At 32.7% G+C, this 13,147-nt stretch overlaps 1 non-coding gene across 1 annotated transcript; it reads left to right on the top strand.

The window, feature by feature from the left end:
- The first annotated feature begins 2,444 nt into the window (after positions 1-2,444).
- LOC141413184 (small nucleolar RNA SNORD62) lies at positions 2,445-2,530 on the top strand. The gene has a single exon (XR_012437995.1). It is a non-coding gene; the product is annotated as a small nucleolar RNA SNORD62 (small nucleolar RNA).
- Positions 2,531-13,147: the final 10,617 nt, after the last annotated feature.

Below are 13,147 nucleotides of genomic sequence, written 5' to 3'. Positions count from 1 at the left end.
TCTAGAATTATAGCACAGGTGCAGAAAATTAAAAGCAAAACCTTGAAACTTATTCTTTTCTTCCTTTTATAAACTTGATATTTACTGAAAGTATGAACAAAAGCCTCAAAAATGTAAAAGAGCAATGAAGCTTCCAGACTATCACGCACCATCTCTTCTTCCACTTTCTTTTTTTCCACTTTTCCCCTTCTTCTAATCTTTCCCTTCTTGATTTTATTTTTCCAAAGCCATTAGGTGGGACAGAATATAGTGCCTGTATGAGTATGTGTGTGTTGGATATATACAAACAAAACCACAAAAGATATCATGTAACACCTTTTAGCTTGGCTATCATTAGAGACAATAATAATAATAATAATAATAGTAAATGCTGGCAAAGATACAGAGAAAAGGACACAACCTCACAAACTTTTGGTGAAAATGTAAGTTATATAGCCATAATAGAAAACAGTGTTTGTAATTCTTGTAACAGTACTTCCTCAAATATACCTAAACATGGAGACAGCATAAAAATTCAGAAGTTCCACTACTTGGCATATATTCATAAGAGCTAAAATTATTCTATCAAAAAAATACTTGTATTCCAATGTTTACTATAGCAATATATCACAATAGCTAAAATATGAAATCAAACCAGATGCTTTTCAGTGGACGAATGAATAAAGACAGTGTGACATTTAAGTAATAGAATTGCATTATATATTGTAAAATAGACTCTTATTCAGCCAAAAAAAAATTCTATCTTTGCAACAATACAGACAGAACTGCTGGTCATTATTTTAGGTGATAATAAGCCAAACACAGAAAGACAAATACAGCATGTCCTACTCATTAGTGCAAATTAATAACTCTATCTTATAGAATAATGGAAGCTGGGCACCAGTGGTTTATGCCTGTAATACTTGCTATTTGGAAGGCTAAAATTAGGAGGATTAACATTAGAGAGCAGCCTGAACAAAACAGTTTGTAAGACACCATCTTAATGAAGAAAAAGAAAAAAAGCTGAGCATGGTGGTGTGTGCCTTGGCTTACTACTGATGATGGAAGTGAAAAATGAGTGCATTGTGATCCACGCTGGCCTGGGCAAAAAGTGACACTCTTTCTCCAAAATAATCAGAGTGCAAAGGGTTGGAGGTGTGGTTTAAGCAATAGGTGCTTGGCCATAAAATACCTGCCTAGCAAACTCAAAGGCCCAAGTTTAAATCTTAGTGCTGCCAAAAATAAATAAATAAATACAAAAATAGGAAAAAAGAAAAAATAGTGGTCAGTAGAGACTAGAAAGGACGGGGGAAGGGAAGATGCAAAAGAAGTTCAATAAAGAGCAAAAAACACGAATTGGAGGAATTCTGATTCTTCTCTAACACAGTGGGATAACTACAGGTTAAAATAATATATGACATATACTCAAAACAACTAAAGAAGTATGAAATCTCCAAGCCATAAAGATTAACTAATATTTGAAGAGACAGAAATATTTTTAGCTTGACTTGATTATTATTCTTTGGACAATGTATTAAATTATCATAATGTAGCCTATAAACATGTACAAATATTACCTCAGTGGAAATATAAGCAATAAAGCTTATAGTAGATGAGAAAGAAAAGATACTGTCCTATTTGAAATGATACAAATAATATAGTACCATACTAAAAAATGAGGAATAGAATTATTTAAGTTTCTGATACATTCTTTCACTACCCTCTCAGAACTGGCTATGCCTTTAATTATAATTTCTGTATTAATTTAAATTACTTATTTTTTCCAAGAAGGAAAAGTGAATGCTTTTTTCTCTTTTTCTGTCAGATTCTAATTTGAAGATATAAAATATTCAATGCCCATATCATATTGGGATGGTTTATGCATTATTATAAAAGTATAATTAAAGCAATCATAGCAAGGTTCAGTTTGGTTTCTAACATTCAGCAATTGAATCTATGAATCATAAATATTTAGGAGACAGAGAAAACTTACATAAAAACACTCCAATGAACTTTGTAGAATCCAAACAGACTTATACAGAAAATTTTATGACTTCCAATAGAAATAAAGTGGGAAGTTTATTTTTTTAAGTATTTGAAAGACAATCAAATTGAGAGTTTTATAAGTTGGATAAAAACTTATCCCAGTAAAACACAAAAATCTCCTTGCAGATTTCAGCTCCAGCTGTGGGCATTGCAAAACTCCTGTCTAATATCTGTCCCAATTGGCTACTTTAAGATCGATGGCATTGAACACCATATACTCTTACAAGACTTGGTAAATTCTACTCAGCATCTGGCAATCTTCCCTTCTGCAAAACTACACATGAGGTTACTTAGCGGGAAATCACTAAGAAGGAACTTTCTACATCTTAGGAAATGTATGCAGTTGAAAATCACTGTAACATAAAAGTTTTAGGAGTAACTAACTTTAGAGAATAAAACACTATAGAAACTTCAATCCTTCTCAGTGATGTGATTCCAATAGATCCTTCTGACCCTCCACTGTGGACTCAATAGCAGGGAGATGAAGAGGACAGTGACTGAGAGACCAAGAAAAAAAAAAAAAAGAAACTTCAATCCTATAGCTAACACTAATTCCTCATCACATTGACTCATGGTGCAGTTAGCAGCTAACCTACCTGAACTATTTGTTCCAATGTAATCCCACTGTGCATGATTCACCAAGAATCTTTCCAAAGACTGAGTGGTCCACTCACTTGCATCAATGTTATTTTGGACAAGAATCCTTTATTACCTTCTGGGAAATAAAAATCAAGACTAAAGAATATTTGGAACAATTCCATACCAATGTTATCTGAAGGAAGAGTCTGGGGAAATTTTTTGCAAGCATAGATTGTGACTACTCCTTAGATAATCAAGTTCTTTAATTGTACAGACTATGGCCGACTGGTGTGTTCTTTGTTTTGTAAATATCAGGCAGTACTTTTGACCACAAGACTCTACTGGCACCTGATGGCCACCTTTGATTTTCTTGTATTAGCTTCCCATAAGAAATAATATGTTACATACACAAACTCTGAAGGCTCTAATCTAGATAGTCTATATAAAGAAAAGATGAAATATTTTTATGATCATATATCCCCCAAGTCAGGAGTGTGTATTATAATATATAAAATAGTATTATGTATTAGTTTCATATGTGAACACTTAGGCAAATTATACACTAAAAACACTAACAATGTCACCTGTACTGCATATAGTAAAGGAAAACTTTCCCATAGCCAGATAAGACATATTGTAGGACACAGAGTCAATGACCAACTATAGCAGTAATTCATTTATAATGATTAATAAAATTTATCTTGATAAAGTGGAGATAAGTTGGTCAGCTATAGCTTTTATTTTCTCTGAAATATTTTATAAATATGAAATAAGAATTGTTTTTCTTATGATGAATAGTAGCTAATTGTCTAACATTAAGTATTTCTGTTAGTATCTGAAATTTTATTATTTAACATTTTTAAATAATTTTATTTAATTTTATTATTTAACATTATCCCTTAGCCATTCTCTAAATATACTTAACAATAAACATATTCTTTCCTTTTCCTGTCTCTCTTTCTTGTTTTATGGTACTTGGGTTTGAAATCAGTACATAGAACTTGCTAGGTGGGCACTCTGCCATTTGAGCCACTCTTGGTTATTTTTGAGGTAGGGTCTTGCTTTAAGCACAAGCAGGATTGCACTGCAATCCTCTTATCTGTGCTTCCCTCTGTAGCTGCAGATAACAGTCCATGCCACCAAGCCCAGCCATTAATTGAGATGGGGGTTTCATGAACCTCTTTTTTGCCATACCTAAAAAGTTATTTTTTAGACACTTTTGAAAAATTGTTTTGCTGGGTGATGTACATTGTGGCATTTACAAATGTTCTTACAATGTTTCAAATATATCATGAACTTTTTACCCAGATTGGCCTTAAACTGTGATTCTCCAGATCTCTGCCTCCAGTAAAGCTAGAATTATAGACTGCAGCCACTGCACCTGGCCTGCCATGGTTCCATGCCTCCAGTCCATTTTGCTCTGATTAGTGTGGAGATGGAGTGTCTTAAACTGTTTGCCTGGACTGACCTTAAACCATAATCCCCCATGATCTCAGCCTCCCAAGAAGTTAGGATTATACGTGTGAGCTATTGGTGCCTGGCAATTTCTCAAAAAGCAAAATATTGTCATGGACAAATCAGAGTTATTAGCATATTCATCACCTCAAATACTTATCATAATTTTGTGATGGAAACATTCAAAATCCCTTCTTGTAGCTACTTTGAAATATAAGATAAATTATCATTAACTATATTCATCCTACTCTGCTATAGAATAGTAGACTTCATTACTCTACTAAGTTTGGTTTTCTATTCAATAAACCAAACTTTATCCCTTTATTCCCCTTAACCTTCCCAGCCTCTTGTAACCACTGTTATAGCTTTTACTGCCTCGAGACCAACTCACTTAGCTTTCACATATGAGTGTTAATATGCAGTATTACTCATTGTCACCAACTATATTGTTTTTGAGAAAGAAGGAAAGAGAAAGAAAGAAAAAGAGAATGACAAAGGAAGAGAGAAAGAAGGAAGGAAGGAAGATGGAAGGAAGGGAGAAAGAAAGAGAGAGAGAAAGAATGAAAGAAAAAGAGAAAGAAAGAAGGAGAGAAAGAGAAAGAAAGAAAGAAAAGAAAGAAAGAGGGAGAAGAGGACAACAATGGGGTTTGAATTCAAGGCTTCAATTCACACTTGCTAGGTAAGCTCTCTACTACTTGACCACTTCCCCAGCCCAACAATCTTGTTTTAATTAAACAAAATACCTTCTTTCAACATTCTGTGTTGGTGGTCATTATTGCCAATTATTCTTAAAAGTTCAGCATGTATATGCTAACACATGTCATAATGATTTGAATAATAATGACTACCTGTCGTTTCTAGGCCAAAAAATCCAACATTGATGTAATACATCTATCTTAGGTCTTTTCTCTTTATTCTCTGATAAAATAGAACACTATTGTGTCACACAAAGTTGTTTTCATGTGTTGGCAAATATGTATGTAATGTTCTAAATAATTTAAGTGACTAAACACATTATTTTAAAGCAATCTTTTAAATTTGAATTTATCCCCCAAAACAATATTTTATCTTTGAATGCAGCTTTGAAAAGTAATTTAAATAAATTCATGGATCCCCTACAACTATTACTTGCATTTTAGGATTAAGATATGTTAGTCTAACCAAAATCATTAATACTTTAAAACAATACATTAAAAGTTAAGCACTTACTTTATAATGCTTGCCTGTGATCAATACCTTTATGGTATTGGGAGTCCCTCTAGAAACATGAGTAAATTAGTTAAAAGCTATTATACCTAAGAGAGCTCAGAAAGGCAAAAATACATCATGATGTTTAAATTATTTGTCCAAGGTGCTTATTTTCTCTACTTAACTATTGTCTGATAAAACACAATGTCAGACATTTAATGACAAGAAACATTCAATGATAGTAAATTAAGCTTACTTGTTAAAATTCATTTCAGTGCTCATTGCACAGTGCTACAAGAGAATGCCACATTTCACTGACTAACCTGCAATTTTAAAGTGCTTGGAACAACTTAGACTAAGAATTTGTGTGGGGATTTACTCTCATTGCCTTGGGAAGAATTAAATTCTTATTATAAATTGGAGTTAATAGTGGTCACCATGAAGTATTGTTTAAAATCATTAGAACTGTGTTATATGACTCTAGAGTACAATATATTTTTATACATTGAGTTTGCAATCTTAATATTTTATGACTATTTTATTTTATAAGTTGTAAGTTTTCACAACCATGAAAAGGCCTTAGAGGTACATAATATTGAATGGCTCTTCATGAAAAATCACATATTTGTAAATTCATCAACAGGAAAAATTAGAAGGAAATAATGAACAGAGCTCAAGATAGGCAATTGGAAAATGTGTGTAACAGTCTTCTGACTCCAGTTTATTAACTGGATTTCCTGAGGTAAGACACTTTGGGTCTTCCCTCTCTCACCTGCCAATCAAGGAGCTTGGATCAGTGGTCCTCTAAAGACCTCCAAGTTCTAAAATCCTGTATTCTCCTGAGGTTGTGATTTCTTATCACACATGCATGAATGATTTTGTTATCCACTCAATTCTAGGCTACAGGACATTTTCCTTCCTCTAAAGTTGCACCTCTAACCTGCTCTATCAACCATGCCTTCCCTGATTATCTAAACAAAAGTAAAGTATCTATTCAGAATTTTCTATAGCTGCTATTAACTATTTCCACAGTGTTTGCCATTATATATGTATGGTCTGTATTGATATAGTTGTCTGTGATTCATATTAAAGATCAGGGACTATTCATTATTTATTTTGGTAACTCCTCTCATTCTATCCCAAGGACCTAATTTAACAACACGTGCGTAGAATATAGAGTGAATGTTCAGCAAAGTGCATTGGATAAAAATAGGAAGCTAGGTTTTTTGCTCCTGTCATACTTACATTTCACTACGAAGAGTTTTGAATCTTCTGCTTCGTGTGCTAAGATAATTGACCTTTTGCAGTTCTTCAGACATTTCCTGGAAATCATGGTCCTGAATACACCAAAACCTAATTTCAAAGTTGCTAATGAAGCTGTCTAACCTGTTTCCAATTTACTTTTACTTCAACTCATAAATTCTCCTCGTTTTCATGCACCTATGTTTCTATGATTTCTATGTGATTTTCTATCACTGATCTTTATCAGAAACTTTGAGATGGAAAAAGCTCTTTTTAATTGTTTTGTTCATTTGGAAAACAATTTTTAGGCAACTTGAGAACAAAATTTTAAAACAAAATTTGTGTCTGGGGGATTGCCTTATTCCTTCACACCCACTGTACTGTAATTTCATCTGAGCATTGATCACACTTCATTTTTACTGCATGTTGATTTTTCTTTACCCAATAGCCTGTGAGTTACTATGGGCAGTGATTTTTGTCCTTCATCACTGTTTACTCAGTAGTTAGCATAAGCTTGTCAGAACCTTCTCCTTCTCCCATAGAACACACATACCTGAATAAGAAATTGTCTCCAGGACCTGCCTGTAATACATGAGAACCCTGAGTGGTGGTAGGTAAGTGTCTTAGAAAAGCTCAAACTTATTTCTGATTACATCTGAAATCTATAAAATGTGGAAACAGAAAATCAGAGTATCTCCTAGATATTAATATCTTTGCAGAAATTAAATTTCTCCTGCTAGGCAAAAAATCTAAATATTCAGCCCAAAAGTGACAGAAATCTGTAAGAAAAATTGTAAGGATATTAACTGGACTTAATTAACTGTACCTATCTCTACATATCTAACTCTATTCCAGAGAGTTTAAGATGTCAACTTGAATGTGTATAAAAATAAACAGAAAATATTAGTATGATTCAAAATAACAGCAGGGCTCATAGATGAAGGCGTGGAAAGAAACAAATCAAAGCTAATGACATTTCTTTGAGTGAGTGTTGATGCCAACATAAACTATAATCTCTTTTCGGTTTATGAAGTGTTAATTAAAATTCTTCTCTGGACTGCATTACTCTTTATATGGGTATAAATGTTAGTACTAACACATTTTGCTGCATCCTGCATCTCATTAGTCATCTTCACACTTTAATGCTTATTTTTATATGCTGTATAATCTAGGAAATTCAACAGGAAAATTGGACATTCCTAGGGTATTTCTCCTTCTACATTAAAAGATTTATGCTTTTCCAGACATAATCTCTGTTGGGAAGCTAGATGGCCACATTTTTTTCTTGACTATCACTATACTAACTTATTTTTTAAAATTCAAATGTACATTATATCAGAACACAAAGGGGATATTCTATTTTCAAATTTAATATTAATAAAATTAATATATTTTATTCTCAAAATTCAACTACTTCTACACAGTCTGTACAATGACATGTAGTTCATTTTTCTACATTATTGCTCATGATTTACAAAGATGAGTAGTTAAGTTTTTAAAAATAACTGTACTATGAGGAGTCTAGCACCTGAGAAAGCTTGAAACTATTATTAAGATAATATGAACATTTTGTTTCTCTCTACATTTCAGTAATCTAACTTCTAGTTCCTAAGATCAGCTTCCAAAAGCAAGACCTTCACAGTCAGTTAAAATGTGAAGGTGCACATTTCATTTGCATAGAAATACTAATGGATAGCCAGGCGCCTGGGGCTCAAACCTATAATCTTAGCTACTGGAGAAGCAGGGATCAAGAGGATTTCCATTCTAGGCCAGCCTGAGAAAAGGGCCCCAGAGATGCTATCTCAAAAATGATACTAGAAGGTAACACACACGCACAGGAAATTAATGTGAGTCAACTCCATGTATAGCTATACTTATCTCAACCAGCAAAAACACTTGTTCCTTCCTATTATTGCTGACACTCTCTCTTCAACAAAATTAGAGATAAGGGCAAAATAGTTTCTGCTGGGTATTGAGGGGGTGGGGAGAAGAGCGAGGGGGTGGAGTGGGTGGTAAGGGAGGGGGTGGGGGCATGGGGGAGAAAGGACCCAAGCCTTGTATGCACATATGAATAATAAAACAATAAAATAAATAAATAAATAAAGACAAAAAAACAGAAATCAAAAAAGAAATTGGATAAATAAGTAGTAGAAATTCCTCACCAGTAAAATTAATATTCTTCTTCTTATAGTTAACAATTACTGAGACTTGCAATTACTAAAGACTGTGCTGAGCACAATGTAATTAATTTGCTCCTCATTTTTTCCATTTGCACTTTTGTAGGTGAATAACCCATGTCAAAGATGTTTATATTTGGCCAGTGTGATATAGCAGAATCAAATTTGAAAGCACAGTATTTATGTCTTCAGGTCTGTGCTTCATAGACTACTGAATTCAACTCCACCTAACTGTTTTGCTGGTTCATGTTGTCATATATTTTATTACTATAGGGCAACAGAGACCCAGTGATTATATTTTTGCAAGAAAAGAAACATATCAATGACATTTACTGCACTGCCAAGTACTATTTTGAAAAGAAATTTGAGAATAATGAGAATTTTGAGACCACACAAAAACGTATATATGACTCCACATAGAAATAGTAATTGCTAGTGAACTTTATTGGGTGAAAGGAAAATCCGTGTAGTAATCATGCTACAGTCTTCTTTTTCTTAATCATCTAAACATACATTTTCTAGATATTCTTTAAAATTCAAACTTTATTCCAAATTCTGTTGCATATGACCAAAGAAGAATTTATTTTTCCTAGTTAAGTATATGGTTTGCAGAGCTTGGAATAAACTAGACCAAGAGTAATTAGTCCAACTTGCATGTTATTGATAAGGAAACCAGCCCAGAGCAGGTAGCAGTGGCAAACAATATGGAAGAAAACATGACTTGTAAAACTTGAAAAACAGAATCCCATGTCAATTAAGTCATAGTAGATTCCAGTTCCTTCATATGAAATATTAACACTTTCACATTTCTTATGTGGTAGCAATGTGTTTCATAACATCTTTGTAAAAAAGTCAAAGAATTACATAAAATTAAAGCTTTAATCATCCTACTCTGTAATACAGAATAATTGGATGTCAAGTGAATGATTTGGGCTAAGAATGTTGATCTACCCATCAAGGAACCATTCCCAGAACAGCCTTCAGGTCAGGCCTTTGCATTTTGGTTATAGAAGCTCAGTATGTTATCATCCAGAGATGATGGTTTCATGAAAAAGAATTTTTCCTTTAAAAAATGAGGTGATGATTATTAGGCAGTTACTGAACCCACGCAAAGTGATTTGCTGTGCAGGCTATTTTACCTGGGCCACTCTGATGCCTGATGAAGTCTCCCTGAAATACAATGTACATCATGTCTAGAACATGGAGGACAAGAGCATTGTATCTGAAGTCAAAAGATGAGAAGTAATTCACTGACTCCATCCTATATTTGTTTTGTGACTTAGGCAATGCTAATTAATCTGTCTGTGCTTCCTGTGTGTAAAATGGTGTGTTGAGGGGGTTATAATTGCTTGTTCAGTGTACTGAAGGAAAGATTAGGTGACAGAATATATGCAAAGCACTTATAGCTGTGTGTTGGACAGCCCAATTATCTGTATTTAGATTAGTAGCCATAGGGTAATGGCACTGAGTCTAAAATAAACAGTAACTCATAGACTCAAGAACATTTCTTTTTAGTGTGTTTCTTCTTCTTTTCTGAAAATGTGTCAATAACATAGATTAAAGTACACAAAATTTTGTATTCAAATATATTTTGGTTTTATTTTTATATCATACTTTTTGTAAAGATCCCAGTGATTATATAAATATATATGTGTGTATAAATTGTATAAATTAATGGGTTTCATTATGAGATCTTCATGCATGCATGTAATATATTTACTAATCAATGCTGTGTGCTTACGTTTCTGAAATGTAAGCTAACACAAAATCTAAGGACTTCTTCACTGTAGTTTCCCATGCAGAAAAATAAAGTGGCTTTTTTTTTTATCATCTTAGTTTCTCCTTCCCCTTCTTTAGTCTTCTTTTTTGTTCTTGTCACAGGTTCATTTTTTATTATCATATTATTGTTATTGTTTTACATAGTGTACATTGTGACATTTACAAAAGTACTTACAATGTATCATAGTTTAATTCACCACTCCAGCGTTCTCCTCTATCTCCACTTCTTCCATTACTGAAATAGTTTCAACAGGTCTCATTTCTCCATTTTCATACCTAAGTATACAATATTTCCCCCATAGTCACCCTCCTATACTTTTTCCATATATGTACCCCCTGCATTGGCACCAACCCACAGACAAGATCTATTTTACCTTCCTGTTCCACATTTTTGAAAAAAGACATTTTTGTTTAAGATAGCTATACAGGGAGTTTTATTGTGATATTTTCATGTATATATGTATTATAACTCAAACTAGTACCTCCCCCCTATTTTTCTCCATTCTACATTAGTCCTCTTCTTATGATGATTTCAATAGGTATAAAAATCCACATTCATTCTTATACAGAAAATATATGGATTGTATTCAACTTCTTAACTTCCTCTTTTACCCTCCTGTTAGTGACCTCTCTAGTATGGCCTGTTTTTCATAATATTGCTGTATTTGTATCAGGTCTATATTCCATATAAGAGAGGAAATGTGGATTTTGGCTTTCTCAGCCAAGCTAACTTCATGTAATATGATGTTCTCTAGTTCTACCAATTTACCTACCAATGACAAAATACTGTATTCTTCTTGCTTCAAATGTTGTCTGCTAATAATGACAATGCATAGTGATCACATGAGAAAGAAAGCAAACTGAAAGGAATATTGTGTTCCTTAGAAGCATTGTATCTTGAACATTTTGGCCTCAGAAACTTTTTACATTTTTAAAACTCACTGAGGATCCCAAAGTAATTTTGTTTATGTGGGTTTTACTTATGAATATTTACTGAATTAGAAATATTAAAACCATAAAAATGTAAAAATATCCACTTATTTCCATTTACAAAAACTAATAAATACATTAAATTTTAATAAAAGTGACTATGACTATTTCTTGAAGAAATATTTTCTAACACAAAAATTATGGTGGAATGGCATCATTTTTGCATAGTTCTTTATAACTTAAAAGGCTGTTAATTTCACATTTGCTTCTGTGTTACATCTGCTCTATAATATGCTTTAGTTAAAATATTTAAAGAAAATAAGACCTCCTATAAATATGTTTTTGTATGCTTTTAATATGTTGGTGATAGGAACATACTTTAAAAGCTTCACAAACAAGTGATAGTTCCTCAGACCTGAATTGCAACGCAGACACTTCAAGCACATTAATAAACTTTTTGATAGTATTCTGCTCCATTAATTTAATATACTGTTTTTCATTTTGAGTATAACATTTATGTATGATATATTTTCAATATATTGAAAAACACTGGTTTTGAACAGCACTGGTTCACTGAATTATACACACTTCCCAATATTGAAACATATTAATGTATTTTTAAAAATTATGTTTTGAATGTTAGCATGGTTCATGAAAAAGTGACTAAGGGTTGGGAAGTTGTCATCCTCATTTTGAAAGATATTATCTTTCCAAAATTCTAGTTGTCATTGGAAAGTTTGAATATTTCATTGGCAAATATATTTTCTCTTCTTTTCCTTGAGATGACTGCATCACTTAATTACTTTTTTAGCAATAGTTATCAAACACCCACTCAAGACTAAATAATCATCATTTACTAGTATTCTTGCAAGTAAAAAGAAAACTCTAATGATCATAATAGCAGTTCTATTTTAACTTTAGCCATCACACAAATGCTTTCTACTTGTGACAATAGTATGAAGTAGCCATACAGCACATTTTCTTATTTGTACTTATCATGATATCACAGAAAATATTGAAAAAATTGTGTTCAAAAATTGAGATTTCCAAAACTGGATTTTTTAAAATTAATCAAGGGATTCTTAATTGAAGTTTGCTGTCTTTGTAGTCTTTTTTTTTTCTTCTTCTTTTCATTGTTAGTGTGTGGTGGCAAAGAATACAATGACCACTAGTTACATTGGGTTCATTATGTTGGTACTAAGGCATTAGCAATTTTACCCGTCATTGATTTTGTACCACCAGTGAAAATATCAACTCACTGGAGATGGAAAATAATGTTTTGACATTATTATAATAATAGTTTTAACCACAGGAATTCCCCCAGGGAACAACTGGATTTTGTAGAGTACAGTTACTGAATTATTTTCTTTAGCACTTTGTATAGATTGAATGTTCCCGGATGTGATTACTTTTCTTCTTCTCCTTTTACCTGTTTTTTTTTTTAATTTTTATTTTACTTTTTAAAATTTTTGGCAGGGTGTCATGGAATAGCAAAAGCTGACCTCAAACTCACAATCCTCATGCATGAGTTTAACCCCTGCTGGAATGACAGTTGTGAACCAGCTCTGCCTAACATGTTTACCTTTAAAAACAGCAAGTATTTCAATATTCCTATAGACATCTTGTGAACTGTTGCTAGATAATATTCTAATTAAAATAGACATGTTAAAGGTTAAATGGTTTGTTAAACGGTGTAGAAAAGACTCAGAATCAAACCAAGATTTGTGTCTTGTTCCTTTCCTGTACCTGTTCCCCTTAATTTAAGCTTCAAA

This window comes from Castor canadensis, chromosome 10 (assembly GCF_047511655.1).
Source record: "Castor canadensis chromosome 10, mCasCan1.hap1v2, whole genome shotgun sequence".
Taxonomy (NCBI): domain Eukaryota; kingdom Metazoa; phylum Chordata; class Mammalia; order Rodentia; family Castoridae; genus Castor; species Castor canadensis.
This window is presented reverse-complemented; position numbering and strand designations above follow the sequence as displayed.